Source organism: Microcebus murinus, chromosome 8, assembly GCF_040939455.1.
Source record: "Microcebus murinus isolate Inina chromosome 8, M.murinus_Inina_mat1.0, whole genome shotgun sequence".
Taxonomy (NCBI): domain Eukaryota; kingdom Metazoa; phylum Chordata; class Mammalia; order Primates; family Cheirogaleidae; genus Microcebus; species Microcebus murinus.
The window spans coordinates 105,358,252-105,382,195 of NC_134111.1; the positions used below are offsets into that span (position 1 = coordinate 105,358,252).

The window sequence follows — 23,944 nt, forward strand, 5'->3', positions numbered from 1 at the left end:
CAGAAAGAGGAAGAGGGAAAGCCGGGAGTCAGGGGGAAGCTGGCACGTGTCGCCGGCCCCCGGGCGCCCGCCGGGCATTCTCCTGCCTGGCTCCTCACAATGCGGAACCATAATGAATTAATTCTGAGAGGCTTTGCACGTCTGTGAGCATATAGGATCAGGGCGACTCTCTACAATGGATTTTGCAATTAATTTAAGTCCCTACTTCCGGAATAAATCACACGTGATTATTTCCTTAGTAAGCCTGTCTGACGTGGTATTTTTCTAATTTAGGAAATTTTAATTAGACAGAAGCAGAAGGCTGTGGCCTCGGCAGGGGGCAGGCCAGGCTCCCAAGGGAATCTGTTGGGCAGAACCCGCCGTCTTGCGTCTAGGGGGTCGTGGGCCGCGGCAAGACCCTGCTGAGGTTCAGCGTTGAGTGGAGGACAGCGTTCTGCTCTCGGCCTTGCAGTTCTCCATGTGGTCCTAGGTGAGCCATGGCCTCTTTGGACCTCAGCTTCCCCATCTGTACGATGATGGCCCGAGTTTCTGGTAGGCCTCCAGCTACCAAAATTCTAAGAGCCAAGAAGACCCAGCAACCCCACTGCTAGGTGTGTACCCCAAAACATCGAGGACAGATGTTAAAGCAAAAACCCACGCACCAGTGTTCACGGCGACACTGTTCACAGCAGCCAGCGATTAGAAGGGAAACGGCACAGGTGTCCGTCAGCTGAGGGATGGACAAATGGGGTGTGGTCTCTCCACGCACTGGAACGTAATTCAGCCGAAGAAAGGTATCGGCACTGATGGGTGCGGCAGCACGTGAGCCTTGGAGGTACCGTGCTAAGCTGAGAAGCCAGATGGAAAGGGCTAAATATTGTAGGATCCCACTTATGTGAAATGTTCAGAACAGGCAAATGCATGCAGGCAGAAAGACGGGGGGCTTCCGGCGGGGGTGGGAGGGGTGGGGAAGCACTGCAGAGCAGGTGGGGGATTCCCGCTTGTGGCGATGAAAAGGTTCTAGAATATTCTAGACAGTAATGATGTTTCCACAACAATGTGAGTGCACTTAATTCCTCTGAATTGTGTACTTTAAAATGGCTCAAGTGATAAAATTTATATTAGATGTATCTTACTATCATCACACACACACACACACACACACACACACACAAATCCTACAGCCCAGAAACTGATAGGACGTCAACGTGGGGTGTGCCGAGCTGTCCACTGTCCCTCACTTTTGAGAGACATTATCCGGTTTATCCGCGGTTCATTGGTTATCAACCGTTCAGATTGTGCCTACCTAAAAACATTGTCCCTTTGAAGTCTGTTTCCTAATGTGTGTATTTAAAAAAACACGCATAAAAACCCAAGTGCCTCAAACGATTCCGACAGCAGCACCCTGCCTCCCTCCCCTGCCCTCTGTCTGAGCGGCAGGTGGGTTGCCCTGTCCTGGGTAGACTGAGCCCTCCCGCCCTGGGGGATAGAGCTGGAGGGGGAGTGGCCCTAAGGTCCTGGCCTGCTTGTGATCGGCCCACAAGATGAGAGCCCGGAGCATCTGTGGTGGGGGTGCCAGTACCGGCCGTGCCCACCCCAGTGACAGGGAAGGGCCCCAAGGGGTGGCCCGTGGTCATTCACCCACCAGTGGGCTCCCCAAAGCCGGGGCCTGTCCATACCCTTGCAGATGCCTCAGGGCTGAGCAGCTGTCACAGGGCTGGTGCCGCCACCAGGGACGTGGGCTTCGTGCTCCCTTAGTGTGTAGGTGCTGCCCCCAGAAGAGGGGGACACTGGGGGAGGGGCGGTGGCACTAAATTTCCTTTGCTCTTTTTACTTTCTTTCCTCCCCCCGATCTGTTAACCCTCTGCATGCTCCTAACCCACCTGTTTTCAGGACGTTGTCAAAACCTCCCGCCCAAGAGGGGTGTGCAGGAGAGCTGCCCTCGGCGTTTCCTCGGCTGTGATTGCGTCCTGTTTCTTTTACAAACACCGTCACCTTTGTGGTGCTGTGCAGTCGGACTCTGAGATGTCTGTGGAAACCCCGAAGGTAGTGCCGGGCTCAGGGGCTGCTCGCATCTTCAGCATCCGGACGGAGGGGCTCAGGGGAACTCGGAGCAAGTCCATGAGAACCAGACCAAAGTCAAGTTGCTGAAAGCGAAGGAGAATGGTTCAGTGTGAGCTGTGGTTTCCCCGCTCCTGGTCCTCTGCCCCCTCCAGAGAGAAAGCCACCAGGGAGGGAGGGACAGAGAGAGTGTTCTCCAGGTGGAGAGGCCGGGACTGGACCCTGGCCTCTTCCCTAGCTAAGCTGTGCAGTTGGGTCAGCAGGACCCTGGGTCACCACCATGGCCGGACACGTCTTGGTCTCACGACCCCTGTCGGTCACTGCCGCACGGGCTCCTTGCACAGCTGCCCAGGCCGAGCCCTGCTGCAGCGCGGACACGCTGTGAGGCATGAGCGTGTCACTCACGTTGCAGTGCACGTGCTTTTCCTGCGGGACATTCTGCTCTTCTCTCTGGACACTTCTGCTTCCCGGTCACTGACCTGGGGGCCCCCGTCAGTGCAGGTTAAACCGAGTCAGATCTTCATCCTTTGACTTTATAGCCGGTTTTCAGAAATGCCATCCAGGTGCTGCGAGCGGAGTTGGCACACTGGATGGACACTGGATGGCACACTGGATGGACACTGGATGGCACACTGGATGGCAGTGCACAGAGCGCCCCGCCCCAGCCCTTTCTTCTGCCCCTGGAGCCGGCCAGGCCATGGGGTCAGAGGACCACCAGCTCAGCCCTCTCCGAGTGCACCTGCCCCCGGAGCCATAGAGCAGTCAGAATTCCTGAGGGACACCTCACCGTCACCCCCGCTGAGCTGGTGTTTCTGTGGTTTCAGTTGCACCCAGTCAACCACAGTCTGAAAATACTGAATGGAAAATTCCAGCAATAAACAACTGATAGCTTTGAAATGGTGCATCATTCTGAGTGGGGTGACTGACGAAATCTCTCGCCATCCCGCCTAGGGCGAGAATCATCCCTTTGTGCAGCTCATCCCCCCATGGGTGCTCCGGGCCTCCGGTCACTCGGTAGCTCTCGGTCATCAGATGGAAGAGACATGGTGTGCGCAGGGCTTGGTGCTGTGCGAGGTCTCAGGCATCCCCTGGGGGTCTGGGAACACATCCCCATGGACACAGGAGGATGGCTGCAAGATGACTGCAATTTTGTCACATTGAGGACCTCTGGCTCAGGCCGGCGAAGACAGTCACCCACGACTACAGCCACACCACGACTGGAACACGGAGGCGTCATTTGGGCCACTGTCCTGTAGATCCCGATGTTGAATGCTCAGTGAACTGATGTTTGCTAACATAGGTCCTCTGCAGAATCCGGTTCCTAAAGCTGATTGATCAAAGCATAGCAAGCACAGATCATTACGAAAAATAATGACCTTGATGAAATTAAAATTCTAAACATCTATATACCAAAAAACTATGATAATCAAAAATGTAAAATTAACTAGGAAGGAGATATGTACAACCTATTTTATAATGAGTCAATATTCTTACTGGACAAAGAGCCCTTAAAAAGAAGAATTAAAAAAAAAAAAAAACAATTACCTAGCAGAATATATGGGCAAAAAACATGAATTCACAAAAGAAGAAATTCAGTTGGCCAATCAACAAATGAAAAGTGTTGAACTTCAACAGTAACCCAAGAAATCTGAGATAAAGCAAGGGGATGCTGTTTTTTTGTCGTTGATAAACCGGAAAACATGTAATTATAATCCCCAGTGTTGAAGAAAGTGTGAGGAACTAGGCCATCTTTTCCCAGACAGTGGGAAGGTAAATTTTACTGTTTTTCTAAAGCGATTTTGACAGTAGGTAAGAAAATATTTAAGATCGGAGGTGCCCCTTGAGCTAGCAAATTCCACTTCTAGGAGTTCTTTAAGTGGGTAATGGCATATCTGCCCAACAGCAAAGAAATTCCTATCGGCTTCATTAATGCCAACAAGAAGTTTCAGGTGTCCCGGGAAATGGGTCGTATGAGCTGCGGTTCCCCGCTGTGTTGGAACACTCTACGGTCAGAAAATTGTGTGTTGTGAGAGATGGTTCAACAGTGTGAGGGCCGGGGCTGCGAAGTGGGGCGGCCCGTCTGATCCCAGGTTAGAAGATGAAAGTGTGTGTGCGTTTGCAAGAGCATGCTTGTCTCCTGAGGGTGGCAGGCAGGAACGTCTCTGGGCCATGATGCTAATGAAAGGCATTCCTTTCCTTCTTACGGTTTTTCTTTATTTTCTGAATTTTCTACAAATGCCCTATATCACTTCTGCAGCTTGAGAAAGCAGACACAGAAGTGGTCGAGGCTCTTTAACGATAGAGCGGAGGGCACCCACCAGACACCCCGTTCTCAGAGGCTCGTCCCCTCCCAGTCCCACGGTCAGGAAGCAGAACGCAGCCCGGACCGCCTGGAATGTCCCCACTGGACCTTTTGCCCAGTATTAGAGCTTCGGTTCTTACTGCAGTGATATTAAAAAGTAGCCTTCTTTTGCCGGGCACAGTGGATCACGTCTGCAATCCAGGCACTCTGGGAGGCCGAGGCGGGAGGATCGGTCAAGGTCAGGAGTTCGAGACCAGCCAGAGCCAGAGCAAGACCCCATTTCTACTAAAAATAGAAGGAAATTAATTGGTCAACTAAAAATATACAGAAAAAATTAGCCGGGCATGGTGGCGCATGCCTGTAGTCCCAGCTACTGGGGAGGCTGAGGCAGGAGGATCGATTGAGCCCAGGAGTTTGAGGTTGCCGAGGCCACGGCACTCTAGCCCCAGCAACAGAGTTCAAAAAAAAAAAGCAGCCTTACAAAATATGTTTTTGCATCTCTGCAGTCTACCCCTAAAGCCCTTGTCCGTCACTTTCGCGAGACGTCTGTGAGGTTAGGATGAATTGGGAGAATGTCCCCAGGATGTGCCGCCAGGCCCAGCCCGGCTCCCCAGGGGCGCTGGCGGCTGTTCTGGCAGCCAGGGCCGTGTGCGTCTTCCCCTCCACGATGTCCTCGTCCCACTCGCTTCGATGTCGGCATGCGCACTTGGCTTTCTTAACTCCTCTCTGTGTCCTTGGGAATACGGAGTCTCAATCCGGAACCAGCGCAGATTCGGGGAGGCACGTTCAGAGAGCTCAGCTAACTCCCCGACGGTCCCCCTAACCCAAACGGAGGAGAGGCGTGGCGATGGCAGCTCCCTTGACAGGGCAGGAGAGACCCCTCCCCAACCTCCGGGGCCGTTTGTATTTTCACTGGGATCAACAATTGAAGTCCCTCGCCCCCCTCGCTCCTGTCCCCGTGCGACGGCCGGCAAGTGTTCGGGAGGGAGGCGCGGTTGGCCGTGCAGTGGACTGACCCGCTCCCCAGGGACCCCGGCCCTGCTGTTTGCAGCCTCATCTGCCGGATGAGTCACCAGGGGCCGGAGACCAACCGGGCGCTGAGTCTCGTGTTTCCTTTCAGATTCTCAGCCGTAATCTAATTTTTGTTACCCTGTCTTTGTTCACACCCTGGGCTACCTTTGGCGCATATTCTGGCAAATTCTGGGACCATGCTTGCCAGATGACCAAGTCTTCTTCTGGGAGACGGCTGAAATATTTGTAAGTGCAGGGCCCGAGGTGAGGAGGGACACCCCTCCCCCCCCCAGCGGCACCATCCTGAGCACACGGCTGCACACGGCCGCACGGTCCCCCGGACTCTCGGTTTGAAACCGCAGATGCCTTTTGCTGTGAGACATAAAGAAACCAAGAGGTTAACGGCCAGGGTTAGTCCCCTCCCCGGGGCCTCCCGCATGAATCAGAGCCGACTGGAGCAGGAGTGACTCAGAGCCTGTGCAAATAAACAGAGCAGGGAGGTTTGAATGGGACAGGCCTGGATCCCAGCGCGGGAGGCGGCTCCTGGCCCAGGGCGCACCCGCCCGCCTGTGGGCCAGGTCGGCCTGCGGAGGGGAGACCAGGCTGCACGGGGCGAGAGGCTGGTGCCCAGGGCTGCAGCCACCTAGTCGGTGGGTGGCTGGGAGCTCTGTGGAGACACTCCCCGAGGTCCACTCCATCCAGGGTCCTCCTGGCCCCACCTGCCCGGCCACAGGAGGAGCCCACCCAGTGCACTGCCCCCCGCCTCACCCCCCTGGGAAATGCCCGCTGGGGGTGTCCCTCCTCTGAGTGCCTGTGAAGGCTTTTCTCCTCCTTGGGGCACTCCGTAAGGTCCAGAGCGCAGGGTGCGTGACGGGGCCAGGCCTCTCCATCCACCGGGAAGCAGAGGGCTCCAGAAGGCCCTCGGGGTGCAGCTGTGGGCCGAGGAGGGCGTGTCATCGTCATCGTGGTGGCTCAGTGGACTGGCTACCCCCTGCCCTGGATGCAAAGCCCTCTGAGAGGCCTGTTCTCTCCTCGCCGAGTGGTGCAAAGGGTCAGAGAAACAGGGCAGAGCCACCCTGGCTCTGAGGGAAGCACACGCAGCAGGGTGCAGTTGGGCGAGTGCAGCTGTTTCCGTGCGCACACAGGCCTGGTGAGCTCGGTGCTTCACTCTCGTTTCACAGATGGGGAAACCGAGGGCCGGAGTCACACGGCCGAGGGCATGGAGCTAGCAATGGGCAGGGCCAGGGGGAGAGCCCAGGTGGGCAGCGTGCACTCCCAGCGGCATCTGCAAATGAGGTTCTCCCCCCGTTCCAACCCGGCCCAGCTGCTCTCGATCACGTCCCTGCGCTGGACCTGCCTGTCTCCTGCAGGAGCTCCCTGCAGAGGCAGACAGAGGCCTGGATGCCAGCCGGGCACCTGCTGGAATTCCCTGCACCCCTGCCAACTGCTCTTGGGTGACCCGACCTGCCGGCTGCCAGGTGCAGGCTGACGCCACGTCAGGGCAGCCCCGAGGCATCTGTGCCGGGACCCACCTTGGCAGACAGGTACCGCTTGGCCTGGGCACAGGAACCTCCGGGTCCAGGAATGGGCAGATTCAACACCCTCCCCGCCATGCACGCCCGAGCTACCCACCAGGCATCTCCCAGCGCCAGGAGCTCTCGCCACTCCTGTGCAGACGCAGCCGTGGGACTGCCAGGGCAGGGGCAGGGGGGGCCGGAGCTGTGCGCGCTCGCGGTCGGCCGGGAGCGTGTTCCCCGCTGTGGTATGAAGCTGCATTCCTCCCAACCCAGAGAGCCTCACCGCCCTCCGTCATAAATCTCCCTTAAATGTGTGGTGTAAATAAATAAGCCGATGCAAATGCTCTCGGGAGGTAGCTAGGGCTCTCCACTGTCTACACGAAGCCAGCTTGTGCGATCGAGTGTCATTCCCAGTCACGGACCACGGCCACTTCTCCACCATGCAGGCCGGCAGGGGACGGTCAGCCTCCTTCCTGGTCCTGCGCCCCGAGTCTGCTGTGCCCCTCGCCAGGCTGTGCACACGCTCAGCCCCGGGCCCTTTTGCAGGTCACCGTGCTGACCCAGTCACTTAAATCAATAATGGAATAGCGTGAGGAATGCACCCCACAAAGCGCCTGGTGTTACCTGGGCCCCGTCAAATGTCCGCTTTCCCATCCCCACCTGCTGCCAGCAGGGTGGCTGCACCTGCCCGGCGTCACCCCAGGCTCCCTCGTTCGTGGCCCTGGGCCCTGCCGCTCTCCTGCTGAGCTGCACCCCTGAGCCCCGGGCACCCTTGCCCACAGTGTGCTCCCCAGGGAGAGAGCCCGTCTGTCCTTCCCACGCGGCACCCGGGGCCGGGGCTGGCACGAGCAGGTGCCAGCGTGAACGGTGGGACATGAATGATCAAACCCAGTGCTCGTCGGATCGTGGGGGCCTCTGTTTCCCCAGGACGCACACAGAGAAACTGTGCCGTGAAAGCACATTGTCTCGGCGACGGGAGACACCCCTGTGATCCACGGTGCCCTGGCTGCCCGCGGAGGAGAGCGCTCCCGGCAGCCCGGGCCCTGCGCTTGCCGAGGACGGAAACGCCTCTTCCAAGGGCCTTTCCATTCCAGAAGCCAGAGGTCGTGGGAGGGAAGGGGGAGCCCCGACCCCAAACTGCTCCCTGCAGAAGAAAAGGGGGAGAGGGGCCCCGACACCCCAGGACAGCCTCTCGGGGAGATACAGGGGCTGGCACTTCTGGATCTGGGACGGGGGGTGGTTTGGGGGAGTGGAACGCTGAGAACTTTCCCTGCCCCCAACACACACTCCCACACACTCACACTCACACTCCCACACACTCACACTCACTCACACTCCCACACACTCACACTCCCACACACACTCCCACACACTCACACACTCCCACACACACTCCCTCACACTCACACTCCCTCACACACTCCCACACACTCCCACTCCCACACACACTCCCTCACACTCACACTCCCACACACACTCCCACACACTCCCACTCCCACACACACTCCCACACACTCACACTCCCACACACACTCCCACACACTCCCACTCCCACACACACTCCCTCACACTCACACTCCCTCACACTCCCACACACTCACACTCACACACTCACTCACACTCCCACACACTCACTCCCACACACTCTCACTCACACTCACACACTTACACTCACACTCCCTCACACTCACCCTCACACTCACACTCCCTCACACTAACACTCACACTCCCTCACACTCCCACACACTAACACACACTCACACTCCCACACACTAACACTCACACTCACACTCCCTCACACTCCCACACACTCACACTCCCACACACACTCCCACACACTCACACTCCCACACACACTCCCTCACACTCACACTCCCACACACACTCCCTCACACTCACACTCCCTCACACTCCCACACACTCACACACTCACTCACACTCCCACACACTCACTCCCACACACTCACACTCACACTCCCACACACTTACACTCACACTCCCTCACACTCACCCTCACACTCACACTCCCACACACTAACACTCACACTCACACTCCCTCACACTCACACTCCCTTACACTCACACACACTAACACTCACTCCCACTCCCACACACTCCCACTCCCACACACTAACACTCACACTCACACTCCCTCACACTCACACTCCCTCACACTCCCACACACTAACACACACTCCCACTCCCACACACTAACACTCACACTCCCTCACACTCACACTCCCTCACACTCCCACACACTCTCACACACACTCACACACTCACTCCCACTCCCACACACTCACACTCATTCACACTCCTACACATTCACACTCCCACTCACACTCTCTCACACTCACACTCCCTCACACTCACACTCACACTCCCACACACTCACACTCCCACACACACTCCTTCACACTCACACTCCCTCACACTCACTCACACTCCTACACACTCACACTCCCACACACACTCCCTCACACTCACACTCCCTCACACTCACACTCCCTCACAATCACACTCCCTCACACTCACTCACACTCACACTCCCTCACACTCCCACACACTCACACTCCCACACACTCACACTCCCACACATTCACACTCCCACACACACTCCCTCACACTCACACTTCCACACACTCACACTCCCACACACTCACTCCCACACACACTCCCTCACACTCACACTCTCACACACTAACACTCACACTAACACTCCCACATGCTCACACTCCCTCACACTCACTCACACTCACACTCATTCACACTCCCTCACACACACTCACTCATTCACACTCACACACACACTCACATTCACACACATACTCGCACACACAGTCACTCACACTCACACACACTCACTCACACTAACACTCCCACATGCTCACACTCACACACACTCATACTCCCTCACACACTCATTCACACTCCCTCACACACTCACTCATTCATACTCCCACACACTCACACTCACACACTCACATTCACACACACTCACACTCACACACTCACTCATTCACACTCCCCCACACACACTCACACACACATTCACACACACTCCCACTCCCACACACTCCCACACACACACACACTCACACACACTCACACTCACACACACTCACACTCCCTCACACTCACACACACTCACACTCACACACACTCACACTCCCTCACACACACTCACACTCCCACACACACTCACACACTCACTCCCTCACACTCACACACACTCACACTGACACACACTCACACTCTCCGTAAAACGCCTGTTGCTCACCAGGCTTTATTTCCTGGCTTGGGCTGGGCAGTTAGGGAGAAGCCCCGCCTGGCCCTGGGGTGTGAGGGCGGGGGTCGTGGCGGTTGCATTCCCTTCAGTAAACGGGCGGCCTCGTCCCGGCTGCAGAGGGCCCGCCCCGCCTGCTGAGTCGCGGTGCCTGCACGGCCCGGCTCCAGGTGAGTCCCGGTGAACACGCATCAGACTGAGTGCGCAGAGGTGACACAGGCTGGACACGGGGCGTGTGCTGCACCTGCCCCTCATGACGCGTCAACTGCCCCAAACCAGACACTGAGAATGCCGCCCTGTCCTCATGGAAGGAGCACGGACGAGCCGAGGGGCAGGGCGGGAGCAGCCCTTCCGGGTCCCAGGCCCTGGAGGACGTGGAGGAAGACTAGTGGGAGCCAGGGGTGGGCTGGGCCACAGGGCGCCAGAGCCAGCGGGGGAGGAGCCAGGGGCGTGAGTCGGCAGAGGGCGTGAGAGGGCCGCCCTCCTGCTGCGGGACGGGGGGCTCAGTGAACACGTGGCACGAATGCATGAGTGAGTGAGTGAATGAATGAAGTGCAGTGAAGTCCTGCGGAAGACTGCAGTCCAGGAAGGTTGTTGCATTCCTGAACCACCTCCCTGAGCAGTGCGGTGGCCAGCAGAGACTGGGACCCTCAGACATCAGCCCCTGCCTCTGGGTCCCCTCTGGGTGCACCTGCCTGGCGCGGTGGGCTTCCTGGCCAGCTCTGGGGCGGAGGCCCCTGGGCATCACCCGGCACGGCCGTCGTGACAGAGCTCTGTGCGGCCCCTGGGCTCGCAGGCTGCAGGCTGGGGCCGGCTGGCTCTGAGCCCCAAACCTGCTCATCCCTCTGCTGGGAGTTCCCTTCCCCCTCGCTCTGGTAAACAACGTTGGGCTTCCGTCCAGATTCCGCAGCTAAGCAGGATTGGGGGAAAAAAAACAAGCCACCCGAAACGAAACCCAGACCCGTCCACTTTGGTTCCGAGGCAGCGCGGAGAGTCTCGGCCACGGCGCCGAGGGCGTGGCCAGGCCGGACCCTGGGTGTCCTGCCTGGACCACAGGAAGCCCGCTTCCTAAGGCGGGCGTCCGAGCAGCCCGGACCGTGACTGTCAGCGGGACAAGCCGTGCCCTGAGGCTGTGGCTCTCTAGGGCGGCGCCTCCCCACCCCCACTGGCCTTTATCGCCACATGCTCAGACCCTGCTGGCGGCTGGGTGTGGCGTGGGCCAGGGCTCGCTCCCACAGTCAGCCTGTGTGGCGGGCACAGTGTGGCACCCGTGTCTGTTCAGTCCCCGGGACCGTCCGGTGACGGGGCTGGGTTATCCTCCTGCATTGTCTGCAGGCAGCAGGTGGGTCCCAGAGGGTCAGCAGGTGCCGGGCGGCTGGGTCTGGAGCCAGCCCAAACCTTCCACCCCCGGCCTCGTGAAGAGAAGGGCACCCTGTCCCGTGTTCCCGGGGCCGTGTGACGGGGCGGTTTGGAGATCTGGAGGAGAAAGAGGGGACAGACCGGACAGCTCAGCCCTGCCTGGGCTGGACGCTCTGCCCCGGGCCCATCCACCAGGAGCAGCGTGGTTGGGGCCGGCCCCGGGGAGGAGGGAGAGGCCGGGGGCTGCCGGACGAGGCCGGACAGACAGACCGCGTCCTCGCAGCGTGGCAGCAGCCGGCTGGGTGGGCCTGGGGAGAGCGGATGCCTGGCAGGTTAGGTTGCTCCTTGCAAAGGAGCGGGCCAGGGAGGACCCTGCCCAGAGGAAGATCCCATCGTGCGCACAGCTCGCCGGAAAAGCGAGCCACGTGGGCTTGTGTGCGCAGAGCGGGAAGAGCTTCCAAGTGCGGCGAGGAGCCTCTCGGAGACGGGATTTCACAAGAAGTGCTGGCACGGCCCTGCTGCAGCTTGTTTACCGCCGCGGACAGGGAGTTTCATGCTTTCAGGAAGAACAATCTGGGGTTCTCAATAAAACCTTCAGGAGACAGGCAGCAAAAGCAAAACTGGACAGCTCGCCCTGCATCAGACAGACCTAAAAACTGCTGCTCGTCAAGAGACCCGATCAACAGGGAGAAGCAACCTATGGCGTGGGGAAAATGCTTGCAGGTCACGTGTCTGACGAGGGATTGCCGTCCAGAATGTATAAAGACCTCCTGTAATTGAACGAGAAAAATAGGCAACTTGAATAAAAACCGGGCAAGGGCTTGATGCACGTTTCTTCGAAGACAATATCCAGATGTCCAGCAAGTGCGCTGGAAGATGCTCAGTGTCACCGATGGTCAGAGAAACGCAGGCCAGAACCGCGGCGAGACCCCCGCCCGCGCCCGCTGGCTGGGACGACCCCGCAGGCAGACAGAAGCAGAGGAAGCGACCGTCGGTGAGCATGGGGAGGAAGTGGAACCGCCCGGCCCTGCTGGCGCGAGTGGAAACTGACGCCGTAGAAAACAGTACGGAGGGTCCTCATAGAAGGAAACAGAATCACCAAACGATCCGGGAAACCCGCTTCTGGGTGCACACCAAAAACATCAGAAGCAGACTCAGGCCTGCGGCAGGGGTGTTCAGGGCCGCCAGGCGGGGAGCAGCTCGGACGTGCGTGGGTGGGGGGTGCACAGAGTGTGGTCGGCTCATTCCGACACACGCTGGGGCGTGGGTGGCTCTCGAGGACGCTAGGGAAAGTGAAATGAGTCGGTCACGAAAAGACAGGCCCCGAGTGACGGCGCTCGTGTGAGGTCCCTAGAGCGGTCACATTTCATAGGGGTGACATTTCCAGGGGTGAGAGGGGGTGGGGGGCCAGTGCTCAGTGGGGCAGAGTGTCAGTTTGAGAAGACAGAAAGCTCTGGAGATGGACGGTGGTGACGGCTGCGCCACAGTGGGAAGGTACAGAAAGCCACCGAGCTGTGCACTTAACCGCGGTCAGGATGGCAAATGTTACGTCACGTGTGTTTTACTGCAACCGAATCCCAAACGTTTGGGGAGATGCTTCTGCCCTGTTAACGGGAGGCGCGTGACTCTCCAGCGTGGTCCTGGGTGCCCCTGCCGTCTGTGAGCAGGTGGCGTCACAGCCCTCTGATAGTCCCTGGCGAGGGGTCCTGGGCTGGTTCTGGCTGGCAGGTGTTCCAGGTGGCCGTGCCGTGATGGGGTTTGGGCGGGACAGTGGCCTGGGCTGTAGGCCAGGGCTGGGGCCAGGCCAGCAGAAGGGGCTTGATGGGCTAGAGGCATGCCTGTTAGAGCTTCCAGCACATTCTACATGGAACAGATGCTTACAGATTTCCAAAAAGGTTGAGTCCAAACCTTTGCAGAAATTGGAGCCTGTGAGCGTCTTTTAGTTCCTCTGCATTTAAATCTAGTTAGTAACTTTTTAGCCAACCCTGCAGAAGGAAGGGTGATGTTCCTTCTTTTATAAGAATTGGGCTAGTATGTTGGACATTTCCGTTTCATGGTTAGGACAAAATCAGGCCATGAATACTGACAACTGACTTGTCTTTTTCCATGACTTTACTGCCTCGTCTTGATTTATAAGCAAAACCTGGAAAAGCTACAAAAATAAATGTTTTGTGGTTTATCTAGAAATAATATGGAAAATATTGCTGTTATTTTTGGTGAAGAAAATAAATTTTGTATAGTTTATTTCAATCTAAATAAAATGTGAATTTTGTTTAAAGTTCAGGTACATTATTTTTAGTATGATCAAAACATTCTGTGGTAAATTCTCTTCAAAAATATTTGATAATCAGCTTCACAATTGTATGCAGTTTACTACTTGGGGGATAGAAAAAGACATTTAATTAAGAAATTACTAAATGTAAGGTTTACCCAACTGATTTTTTAAAAATATTATATTATGTATGGGCCCTCATATACATTGTCAGGGTTTGTGTTTGTTGCTGGCTAAAATGCAAATGAATGAATTTAATTGCAAAAAAAAAAAAAGAACTGGGCTAAATGTCTGTTAATTGGGTATAGATGGGAGTCTTCAAGGTCATTCAGGCAACAGGTTTCAGACATTTTTGGAACTGTGAGTTATTAAATAGCATCTACCCATGGGGAGACGGGGGGAGCAGGCCCAGCCAGGGAGAGGCAGGCAGGGGCCCAGCAGGTGCCCGCTGGACTTCTGGCACCTGGACGGCTTGCGGAACAGGTGGCCAGTCTTGTCCCCGTCCTACAGGTCTGGGAAGTCGGAGGTCATGGACAGAAGCACACACTCCCCCGGGGTGGTTTGGAGTAGCTGGCGTTATTACGTGATGGAGCCGCGGGTTCAGAGCCTTCCTTCATGCCGCACACACGTTTATCGGGCACTGACTGTTTGCAGTGCTCATGCCTGGTGGGGAGACGTAAAGATGGCTGGGACTCAGTCTCTCCTATGGAGGACTCGCCATCCAGCCAGGGAGACGGATGTGTGAATGGCCACCAGCACAGTGGCACGCAAGGGATGTGCAGCAGCCGTTTGCAAACGCAGAAGGGACGGATTCGTTCTCCTGGACGCGTGGTAGGGAAGGCCAGCCCAGGGCCTGGTGCCTTGCTGGCTTTGCCATTTATTCAACAAATATTCCTCGCGCACCTCCCGCGTGTGGCCTCCGGGATGCAGAAGGGACGAAGATGGTGACACTGCCCAGGAAGGAGCGCCGAGCACACGTGGGTCGGGGGTCACAGGAGCTGAGAGGGGGACAGGGCATGGGGAAGGGCAGGGGGCAGGTGTCCCGGCCACCACGTGAGGCTTCTCTGAAGAGGGGGTGCTTCAGCCGGGAGCTGAGCGGAGTGGGGGTCCCGCCCAGATGGCAGACTAGGCGTGTAGAGCAGGGCTGGGCAGGGGGATGGCGGGACGGGGCAGAAGGCAGCCCCGGAGATGGCTCAGCAGGCACACGCCCACGTGCACGAGCACCACGGTGTCCTGCCGAGTGTGACATTGTCAGGACGTCAGGTGCTGTGGCAAGGCATACTCAGCGGGAAGGCAAATACGGTGCCCTCCCTGAGTCTGAATGCACCAGGGAAGGGCAGGAGCAAAGCCGGCCCAAAAGTCACGCTTGTGTCAGAAAGATTTGCAGAGTGTGCCTGCACGGCGCGTGCTGGAGCGTCTCCACGCCAGAGACAAAACGGCGAGAAGTCCGCACGTCTCTCTCGGGAGAAGCTGGGAGCCGGAGCGTCTCCTCCCGTGCCATCCCTGATGCCAGAGCCAGCCTGGGGACGGGCCGCCGTGTGCACCGGCCCAGAGCTGGGTTGGCAACTCACTCTGAACGTGCTGTCTCTGTTTTGTCAAGAAAAAAAAAAATCACTTGCAGGTCTGCAAGGCAGAGCTCCACCCAAGGTGACAGATGCGGGTGGGGAACTCTGTAAAGGAGGAGGGCCCGTGTGGGATGTGGACCACACCCTCCTGAGGGTGCAGCGGCCAGGTAGCTCAGGGAGGCCACTGGGGCGCGGGGTCCGCAGCCACCATCGCTCAAGGGAAGCCGAGCTCCCCGGAGCACAACCGCCCAGAGCTGTCATTCAATCCTCCTGCGTGTCACCAAGTCCAGGAAATGAAAATCTAATTTGCTTTAAAACTCAACTCTGCTGCCATGGGTATCTTAACTTCACATGCAGTATTTCTCTGTAGTTCCACATTATTGGGCCTGTAACTAAATGTCTGCTTTAGTTACTTGATGTTCTTTTGCAAAAGAACAGAAAAAGTGTGAAGGATGCAGGCCGAGACATCGCGTTGTCCGCACGCTTCTGCAGCAAAAGGCTGAACCTTCTGAAAGGTCTCGACCTGACCGGGTGGCTTTCTCCCTGCCGAGAGCCGTCTGCAGCCCCCAGGGCGTCTCCCGTTGCCCGGGTGCTTTCCTGCAGAGGCAGACCTTGGTGCTCTGCCCCTGTCCTGAGAATTGCGTGTGTGGGGGGTAGCTCCCTCCCCGTGCGGGCCCAGGTGCACATCCCGGGGGTGTCCGCCTGTCACTCGGGTGCGAGGGGGCCGCCCCGGGCTTCCACGGCACCTGATTTTCCTCCGAGTGAGGTTCTGTGCTTCGGTTTTGCTCTCCTCCTGGACCTCCCCGGTGGGTCACCTGTCCCCTGCTGGTGACCTCACGTAGGATGCGTGAGGGAACCGAGAAGAGCGAGGCTGAGAGGGGAAGCAGCTAGCTGGACGGTTCAAAAGGCCAGCCGGGCACGCACGGCTTGGATGGCTTTATTTTTCTCTCGCTACCAGAAGACTCGGGAAGCAACATGGAAAATACGAAATGCATTCACTGGCTTTCTCATCTCTTAAGCAGTTTGACCCAACTGGGCTACCCCTGGTTGCAGAGCTGGGACATCTGGGCCCCGTGGCTGTCTCGGGCCACTGTGGACCCGGCTGTTTCTTGGTGCTGGGCTGAGCCCTGGTGACGCCCAGCCTGCAGGTGAGAGGAAAGGCTGCAGCTGCAGGTCTAGCCGAGGCGAAGGCCACGTCCGAGCCCCGTGCTGCCCGCCGGGGTGGGCTCCTTAGGGCGCCTCCGGACGCTTCCTCTCTGGGGGGAGTGGGTTCAGCCAAAAGATCAAAGAGGAAACTTAGAAGGACACGTGATACTGGCCAGGCATCCCCCGAGGGGTGCACCCCTGTGGCTTTGTTTTCCACGTAGCTGGCTTCGGCCTGCTGGGAGACTGCGCGGAGTTGCACAGCACCTTGCGACAGAGGCCGGCTTCCAGCGCTGGACGTTTACAAAGAGACGGGAGCCAAGGAAGTGCCGTGAACTTCAGCTCCCTGACCGGGTCACAGGAGTGCCATGAATCAGGCCAGACAAATTCCCATGGTGTCAGTCACTCGGCTGGGTTTCTGGGGGTCATGGCTCTGTGTGCATTTCTCCTCTGTCCCCAAGTACCGAGAAAATAAATAGATGGAAAGGTTACTTCACAGATCCTTGGCAGAGACCCCTGGAAAGCCCAGCGCTATCGTGAGTGAAAGTTTGCTGCGGAAGATTCTGATGCAATAATAGAGGGAAAATAAATAAGGCCAGGCAGCTGGCCCCTGGGGGCTCTGCTCTCTGCAGGGCTGGGGAGGGACGGCAGGATGCAGGGGCCTGAGGCCACATGGCCCCCAGCCCAGGGTTCAAGTCCACACCACTTACTACTAGCTGCAGATGTGGGGGACCCCGGCAGAAACAAAATTCTGTATCAATGAGCTGTGCTTGTTAGAAACACACAGCTCACTGACCACCGCCCCCTTGGGTGGCTGCAGCCGGGTGGCCACATGGCCGCTGGGAGGTTCAGTGATGGTTGAACTTCACTAGAGTGAAATCAAGGCAGGGTCTTCCGTGGGCAATAGGGGACTCCCAGTGGCTCAGAACTTCCCTTTCTCTTAAGAATTTTGCAGTTGGGAAGAGCAAAACCTAAGGAAAAGTAACTACAAATATCTCATGAACTGCCTCCAAAGGAGACGTCCAGCTCATGGTGTTCCCGTCTGGGTATCTCCTTCTACTTTCAAGGATTGTTCGCTCAGTTATTAAGTGCCACTGGTGTGCCAGGTTGAGGGTGCAGTGATGGTGCAGACACAAAGCCCCCCCGCCTTGGGGACAGTCCCCAACACGACAGAAACTCAGAGGGAAAGAAGGAAAACCTCTCAGAGCATGCTACCAAAACCCATCAAGAACAGGAAAAAAAATCTATCTCATTAGGAGCTCAAATTCTAGGTAAGTTATGAGAAAAATAAATTCAGCAATATTTCAAAAGCACAGGGCGCCGGGAACAAGGAAGGTTTACTTATGGAGTGTAAGGGTAGGACCTTCAGACACTTCCGCCAGGTTTTAACAGACTTTGGCGATATGCGGCAGAAGCGTTTTAGACTGTTCAGATTCTTTGACTCGTGGGTGTAATTCAGCACATCTGTAGTCAAAAAAGAAAATTAATGGAATCATCTCGATAGGTACCGAAAATGCATTTGCGAAAAGTTTAACATGTTTCTGATATTAAAATCTCTTTTTCTGATATTTAAAATCTTAATAAGCTATAATAAAAGGATTCTTCCTTACCTTCATAGAGCCGGATCGCATCTATTCCGGAAGCTGATGGAACACTCAAGCCATTTGCATATGAGTCAGTAGGATTCTCGCCAACATACTGTTTTGTAACATTATTTTGGACTTCGAAAATGATTCTATGAAACAATGAAGATAAATAGACCTAAGGCTATATGGGTAAGCAGAAGATACAAGTATCTTTATTTGTAGATGATACAGTTGCCTGTGAGGAACTTCACCCCCGCCCCATCACCGAAAAGGAAACTGTTTCAAAATCATCAGAACTCATGAGACAGTTCAGAACAGAGGAGGCTGATTACTAAGTGAAGATAATTTTTTAAAGACATTCTCACACACACTAGCAATAACCGATTATATCGTACGAAACGAGAAGACGCCGCTCACAAACACAGAATGTACGTGCGACCTGGTATCTGCGTGGTGAGACACGTGGAGGACTTTTCTGAGGAGGAATCTCCACCTGGGAAATCCACTAGAGTATCTTTTTGAAAGAGGAGCTCTGTGCACGAGGGGCTGTTTGGAAACACATGGGATTGTGAACATGTCATTTCTTTCCCAAGTTAACTCATATATTTAATAAAATTTTTCATGCAACAAAATTAGTCTCAGTTGCACATGGAAGAGGAAGACAGTAGACGCGTCCAAGAAATTCACGAGAGCGTGGGGAGGGGGGCTCTTCCGCTGCCAGAGAGGGTGTTTCAGAGCATCAGCGTTGGGGTCACCGGGGCACACGTTGGGGACCAGACAGAAAGTGGGATGACCCCGGGGTCAGCCCTGACATCTTTCCCACTAAGGCACAGGGTGGAGGGGACGGTGCCTGTGAGCAGGGGCAGGGTGGGCCATTCAGAGCGTAGTTCCAGAAAGGCTGGTGTTGGGCAGGGCTACCCCGTCCCATGTCCCTGGCAATCCCGCAGCCGGAGCCTGGTCTCTGGGGGTCATGGCTCTGCGTGCATTTCTCCTCTGTCCCCAAGTACCGAGAAAATGAATAGACGGAAAGGTTGCTTCACAGACCCTTGTCGTGATGACAGCCCCCACCGTCCACCTGCCGGAGTCTGTGCGGCGGGCAGCTCACCACGTTCGCCTTTCACAGTCGCCGTTACACTTTCTCTCCCCCCAACCCCCGTTTTCTAACCTAGAGTTAAATGGCAGCCGAGGGGTATAAAGCCCAGAGCGTCGGGAAAAGGACGAGGCAGCTCCTCGCCCGGCCCGGCAGGGCGTCCGGAGCTTGTCAAGGCCATGGGAACCCGCAGACTCGCTCTGCGTCCCGTCCTGGTGATCGTCAGGGTCCAGCCTGAGGGGACGCGGGTCCCTGTGCCCCCCTGCTGTCGGCTGACCCCGCGCAGCGCGGGCTGCGTCTTCCTCCAGGAGAAGCTGTGCTCCCGTGCCGCTTTGGAGTCTGTCCCCTCGGGAGATAACGCAGAGCGGACGCGCTTCTCCGGACCAGCAGCGACTGTGCAGGTCTAAACGGAAACCCCGGCTCCCGGCCGCCCGTGCCGGGTGGGGGCAAGTCGGGAGCTGTCCCCCGTGGGCCCCACTCTCAGCGGGAGTCCCCGTCTCCTCTCTCTGTAGCCGCTGCCTTCAGGAGCAACTTCTCCTTCTAGTGTTCTGTTAGATGTCAATGTCGGAGGTCGTGGTAATAACTTGTCTGTTGAACTTGCCGAGTGAGGGCGTGTAAACTTGCAGGAGGACTGAAACCCCCAAGTGATGAGAAATGAGACCATAATTTTAAAAAATTCTAGTTGTAAAATATCAAGCTGCAATGTGTGCTTTTTTTTTTTTTTTTTTTTTTTGAGACAGAATCTCACTCTGTTGCCCAGGCTAGAGTGAGTGCCGTGGCGTCAGCCTAGCTCACAGCAACCTCAGACTCCTGGGCTCAAGCGATCCTCCTGCCTCAGCCTCCTCAGTAGCTGGGACTACAGGCATGCGCCACCATGCCTGGCTAATTTTTTGTATATATATTTTTAGTTGGTCAATTAATTTCTTTCTATTGTTAGTAGAGATGAGGTCTTGCTCAGGCTGGTTTCAAACTCCTGACCTTGAGCAATCCACCCGCCTCGGCCTCCCAGAGTGCTAGGATTACAGGTGTGAGCCACCATGCCCGGCTGCAATGTGTGCTTTATACAGAGAAAGACTCTGGCAAACATGAACAGGCAAGAAGGGGCTGCCATGGCCATCATGGGAGGACCCAGGGTCCTGGCTGTCTCTGCACGGAGACCGTGCATCCCTCCGGGGTGGGGCCGACCTTCCGTGCCTGGGCCGTGCATGGTGGGGAGGTTTGGGTTGGTGCCCCCTCCGGACCAGCTCAGAAATCTGGGCTCTGTCGGCTGATGGGGGTGGGGCAGAACATCAGAAGCGATGGCCCGATCGTCAGATGACCGTCCCTGCCTGTTGGCCCAGGGCTGTCCTGGTGTCCTCCTGCTCTGCAAACAAGACTGTTAATGGTGCCCTTCCACTCCCCAGAAGTCTCACTTTACATGATGAATCGCATGGTCACCCTGTCTCGTAGACAAACGCCCTCCTATTGAGGCTACCTGGCCAACTGCCACACGCACCATTCGGCGAGACTCCCTCGTGGAGCTTTCTAAATTACCCCTGCCTGCCCTTCCCCACTGCCCCCGTTCCAACACCCCCCAGTAGGAAGGCATGTGCCAAAAATCACTGCCCTGGACCCCAGGGCTCTGGCGTTAGGTTGGCGGTGGGTACAGGGTCCAGTGCCGCCCTGGGTCAGGCACCGGCCCTGGGCCTCGGACGTGTGCAGCCGGCGGGACCCTGGAGAAGCTCCCTGGATATGGGGAGGGAGGGTCAGCCGTGCTGGGGTGGTGCAGGTCAGGGAGGACTTCCTAGAGGAGGCAGCACTGGCCAGGCCCCCAGAGCTGGAGAGAACATTCCACGCAGAGAGAGAAGCAGGGATGGTTCATGGGACTTTCATTTGTGGGGGGCCCGCTACGAGCACTGGGTAGGTGGGGTGTGATTCTGGGCCCAGAGGCGATGAACTCCCCGTGGAGAATCCATGCCCTGTGGGCAGAGAAGGGACCTGGGACAGAGCCCTGGGCCACCAGCGTTGATGACTATTAATACTCAATTAATGCTCACCATCAGCGTGAGCATTGATGAGCACGAGGCCATCGCCATGACACGCTGGCGCTCACCCCTCCCACAAGCCGGGCTGTGTGTGTGTATGTCATCCGATGGGGGAATCTCAGAAAGGCAGTCCCCCCATCTTGGTGCCCCTCACTACCCGTCCCCCACTCATTCATTCCTTCATTCGTTCACGCCCTCCGCCTGCCCGGGCACCAAGAGCGGCGTCCCCACAGCGCGGAGATCTCCTGGCAGGGCTCCTACCTGAGCTGGGGTCAGAGGGCGCTGCCCCCGGATAGGAGACGTGCATCGTCGTGGGGGTGCAGGGTCCCCGCCCCCGAGCTGGGCTGGGCTGGCGCCCCGGGCTGTGGGCCGTCTCTGCCCCCAGTCAGGTGTCTCCCGGTCTGCGGTGCTGCCCGGGGCCGGCGGGAGCTCGCGTGTGCGTTCGCCTGGGGAAGGAGACGTGTTCTGGAGGAGCCACCGGCCGCCGAGAGGAGCTCCGGGCCTCACAGGGGCTGCGGGAGGGGAAGGCGCCCCCACCGTGCACCCAGGCTTTCTACCCACGCGAGCCTGGGCGCAAAGCAGCTCCCTGAAGACAGGGCTGCCCATTTCTCGTCTCTCCCCATCTCTCTGTCTCTCTGAGTGTCTCTGTGTCAGTCTGTCTCTGTCGCCCTCACTGTCTTGTTTAGCATAGACTGAGTCAGAATGGGTAAGTCTGGGCCTCCCTGCCTCCCCCACCCCCTCTTCCTGGGGGGCTCTTCCCCACCCCACTCCCAGCAGCAGCCTGGGCCTCCCAGGCCCGAGGGGCACCGTCCTGGACACGCTCGCCCGTGCCGTTTTCCCGGGAGTGTGGGCGTCCCAGGCCTCCGTCCAGCGTTCTCGGTGCCTACCTGTGTTCCCCGCCCTCTCAGAACCACCGGGACCGCTAAGTAAGGTGGTGGCTGGAAAACAGATCAACACTTTTTTCCCACTTTTATGCTGCAACCCGAACAGAAATGCAAAAGCCGCCTTGTGTCCCACGCTGTGCCAGGTTGCCCGGCCTCACAGCACAGACGGCCGTCCAGGAGCATGTGGGAATCTAATCTGGGGTAACCCAGACTCCTGGTGTGATCGTTGGGGCCTCCTCGCCCTGCCTGCCATTGGCCTCCCGGGTGGCAGCAGCTCCCAGTCCAGCTTAGCTTGCCTCTGTGCCCTGGCTTCCCAGCCAGGAGTTAATGATCTGTAAAAGCACTTAAATTCATGAGAAAACCTCCTTGAAAGGAGCAAATTTGCTTGTAACTTACAGATTCATTTTGTCTCCCGGCCAGGGAGCTTCCTGGGAGCCTGTCTGTTTGGAGTATTGGGAAGCGATGACTCGATTTTAAAAGTCCTCCAAGAACAGAAAGCTTCCTTTAACAAAATAAGGTTGCGCTTTCTGGGCTGCTCTGCCAGTAGGCGGGTGCAGTCCTGGCTGCTCAGAGCCACGAGCAGGTAGCTCTGGCTCAGGTGTGCACCCCCAGGATGGCTGGGGGCTCGGGGCAGCCACGATCAGGTGTGCAAATGCCTGAGCCCTCTGGGTTTGACGTCTCTTCACCTCCTTAACACCTCCGCCTCCAGCTCTGGGGAGACAGACGTGAACATTCCTGTGTGACTCTTCCCCCTGGGTTCTGTTTTTCTGCTAATTCTTTCAGAAAGCTGAGCAAGGCCTTTGCATTTCTGAACCTCCATCTTCTGCTGCGTGACTCACGAGGGCTGGAGGAGTTGGAGGAGAGCCGCAGTATTTATGTGGCTCTTGTTTTACTGCTCGGGTTGGGCGATGGTCCCTCCCTCCCGTGGACACCGGTAGCCCCTTGTGGGCTGTATATCCTCGCCGAGGAGCTCGGGGTCCCCGAGCGCGGGTGGGGGAGCCGGCCAGAGCCGCGCGGTGCTGCAGACGGGTGTCTTTGACCACATCGCTCATCTTTAAAATCCTCTGCTGATTTAAAATCCACTCGCGCTCGTTTCTGCAGCTGCTGGCCTCCAAGGAGCTGGGCTGGCTCGCCTGACATTGAACAGAAAGAATAAGGCAGAGAAAAAACAGAAAGCAAAGGGAGAAGGGACGGCAGACGCGAGAGCCCAGCCTCCCTCTCCCTGCCCCTTGATTCCAACATTCCAACAGAAGGAAAAGGATGGGGATTTTTTTTTTTTTTTTGAGACAGAGTCTCACTCTGTTGCCCAGGCTAGAGTGAGTGTCGTGGCGTCAGCCTCGCTCACAGCAACCTCAATCTCCTGGGCTCAAGCAATCCTCCTGCCTCAGCCTCCTGAGTAGCTGGGACTACAGGCATGTGCCACCATGCGTGAGCGCTCAGGTCTCCCTGGAGGTACTGACACTCTCGGCCCTCGGGGCCATGTGACCCAGGAGCAGGTCTCCCTATTTTCCCCTGGAGAAGTGGGGTCCAGTGGGGGCTGAGACGTGGCCAAGGCCCCCCAGACAGCCAGTGGCAGAGGCGAGACGGGAGGGCCCAGCCTGGCCCCAGAGACGCTCCCTCTGGCAGTTGCCCTGTCCCGCAGCACGGTCTAAAGCTGCAGTCTCCTTGGCGTGGGGGCCGTGCCCTCCACGTGCCCCTGCTCATGCCATCCGTGTCCAGGTCTAAGCCCCAGAAGAAGATTCTAGGCGTGGTATGATTCATGAACGGGTTCAAGGGGTGTGGTTGTCCTTGTGGCACAGGCCGAGGGACCGGCTGGCAGGTTTGGGCACAGAGCGGCGGCTCCGTGCCTGCCTGGTGCGGGGACA

The 23,944-nt window shown here is 57.1% G+C and overlaps 1 protein-coding gene across 2 annotated transcripts in view; it reads left to right on the forward strand.

Moving 5' to 3' along the window:
- TWIST2 (twist family bHLH transcription factor 2) overlaps window positions 1-23,944 on the forward strand; it is a 52,287-nt gene that overhangs the window by 9,415 nt on the left and 18,928 nt on the right. Inside the window, exon 2 of one of the 2 annotated variants that reach the window (XM_012755739.2) lies at window positions 18,114-18,713. The exons of the other annotated variant lie outside the window; for it this stretch is intronic. The gene's annotated coding sequence lies outside the window, so the exon portion shown is untranslated. Of the gene's footprint in view, window positions 1-18,113; window positions 18,714-23,944 lie in introns of those variants that run through there. 2 annotated transcript variants of the gene reach the window in all.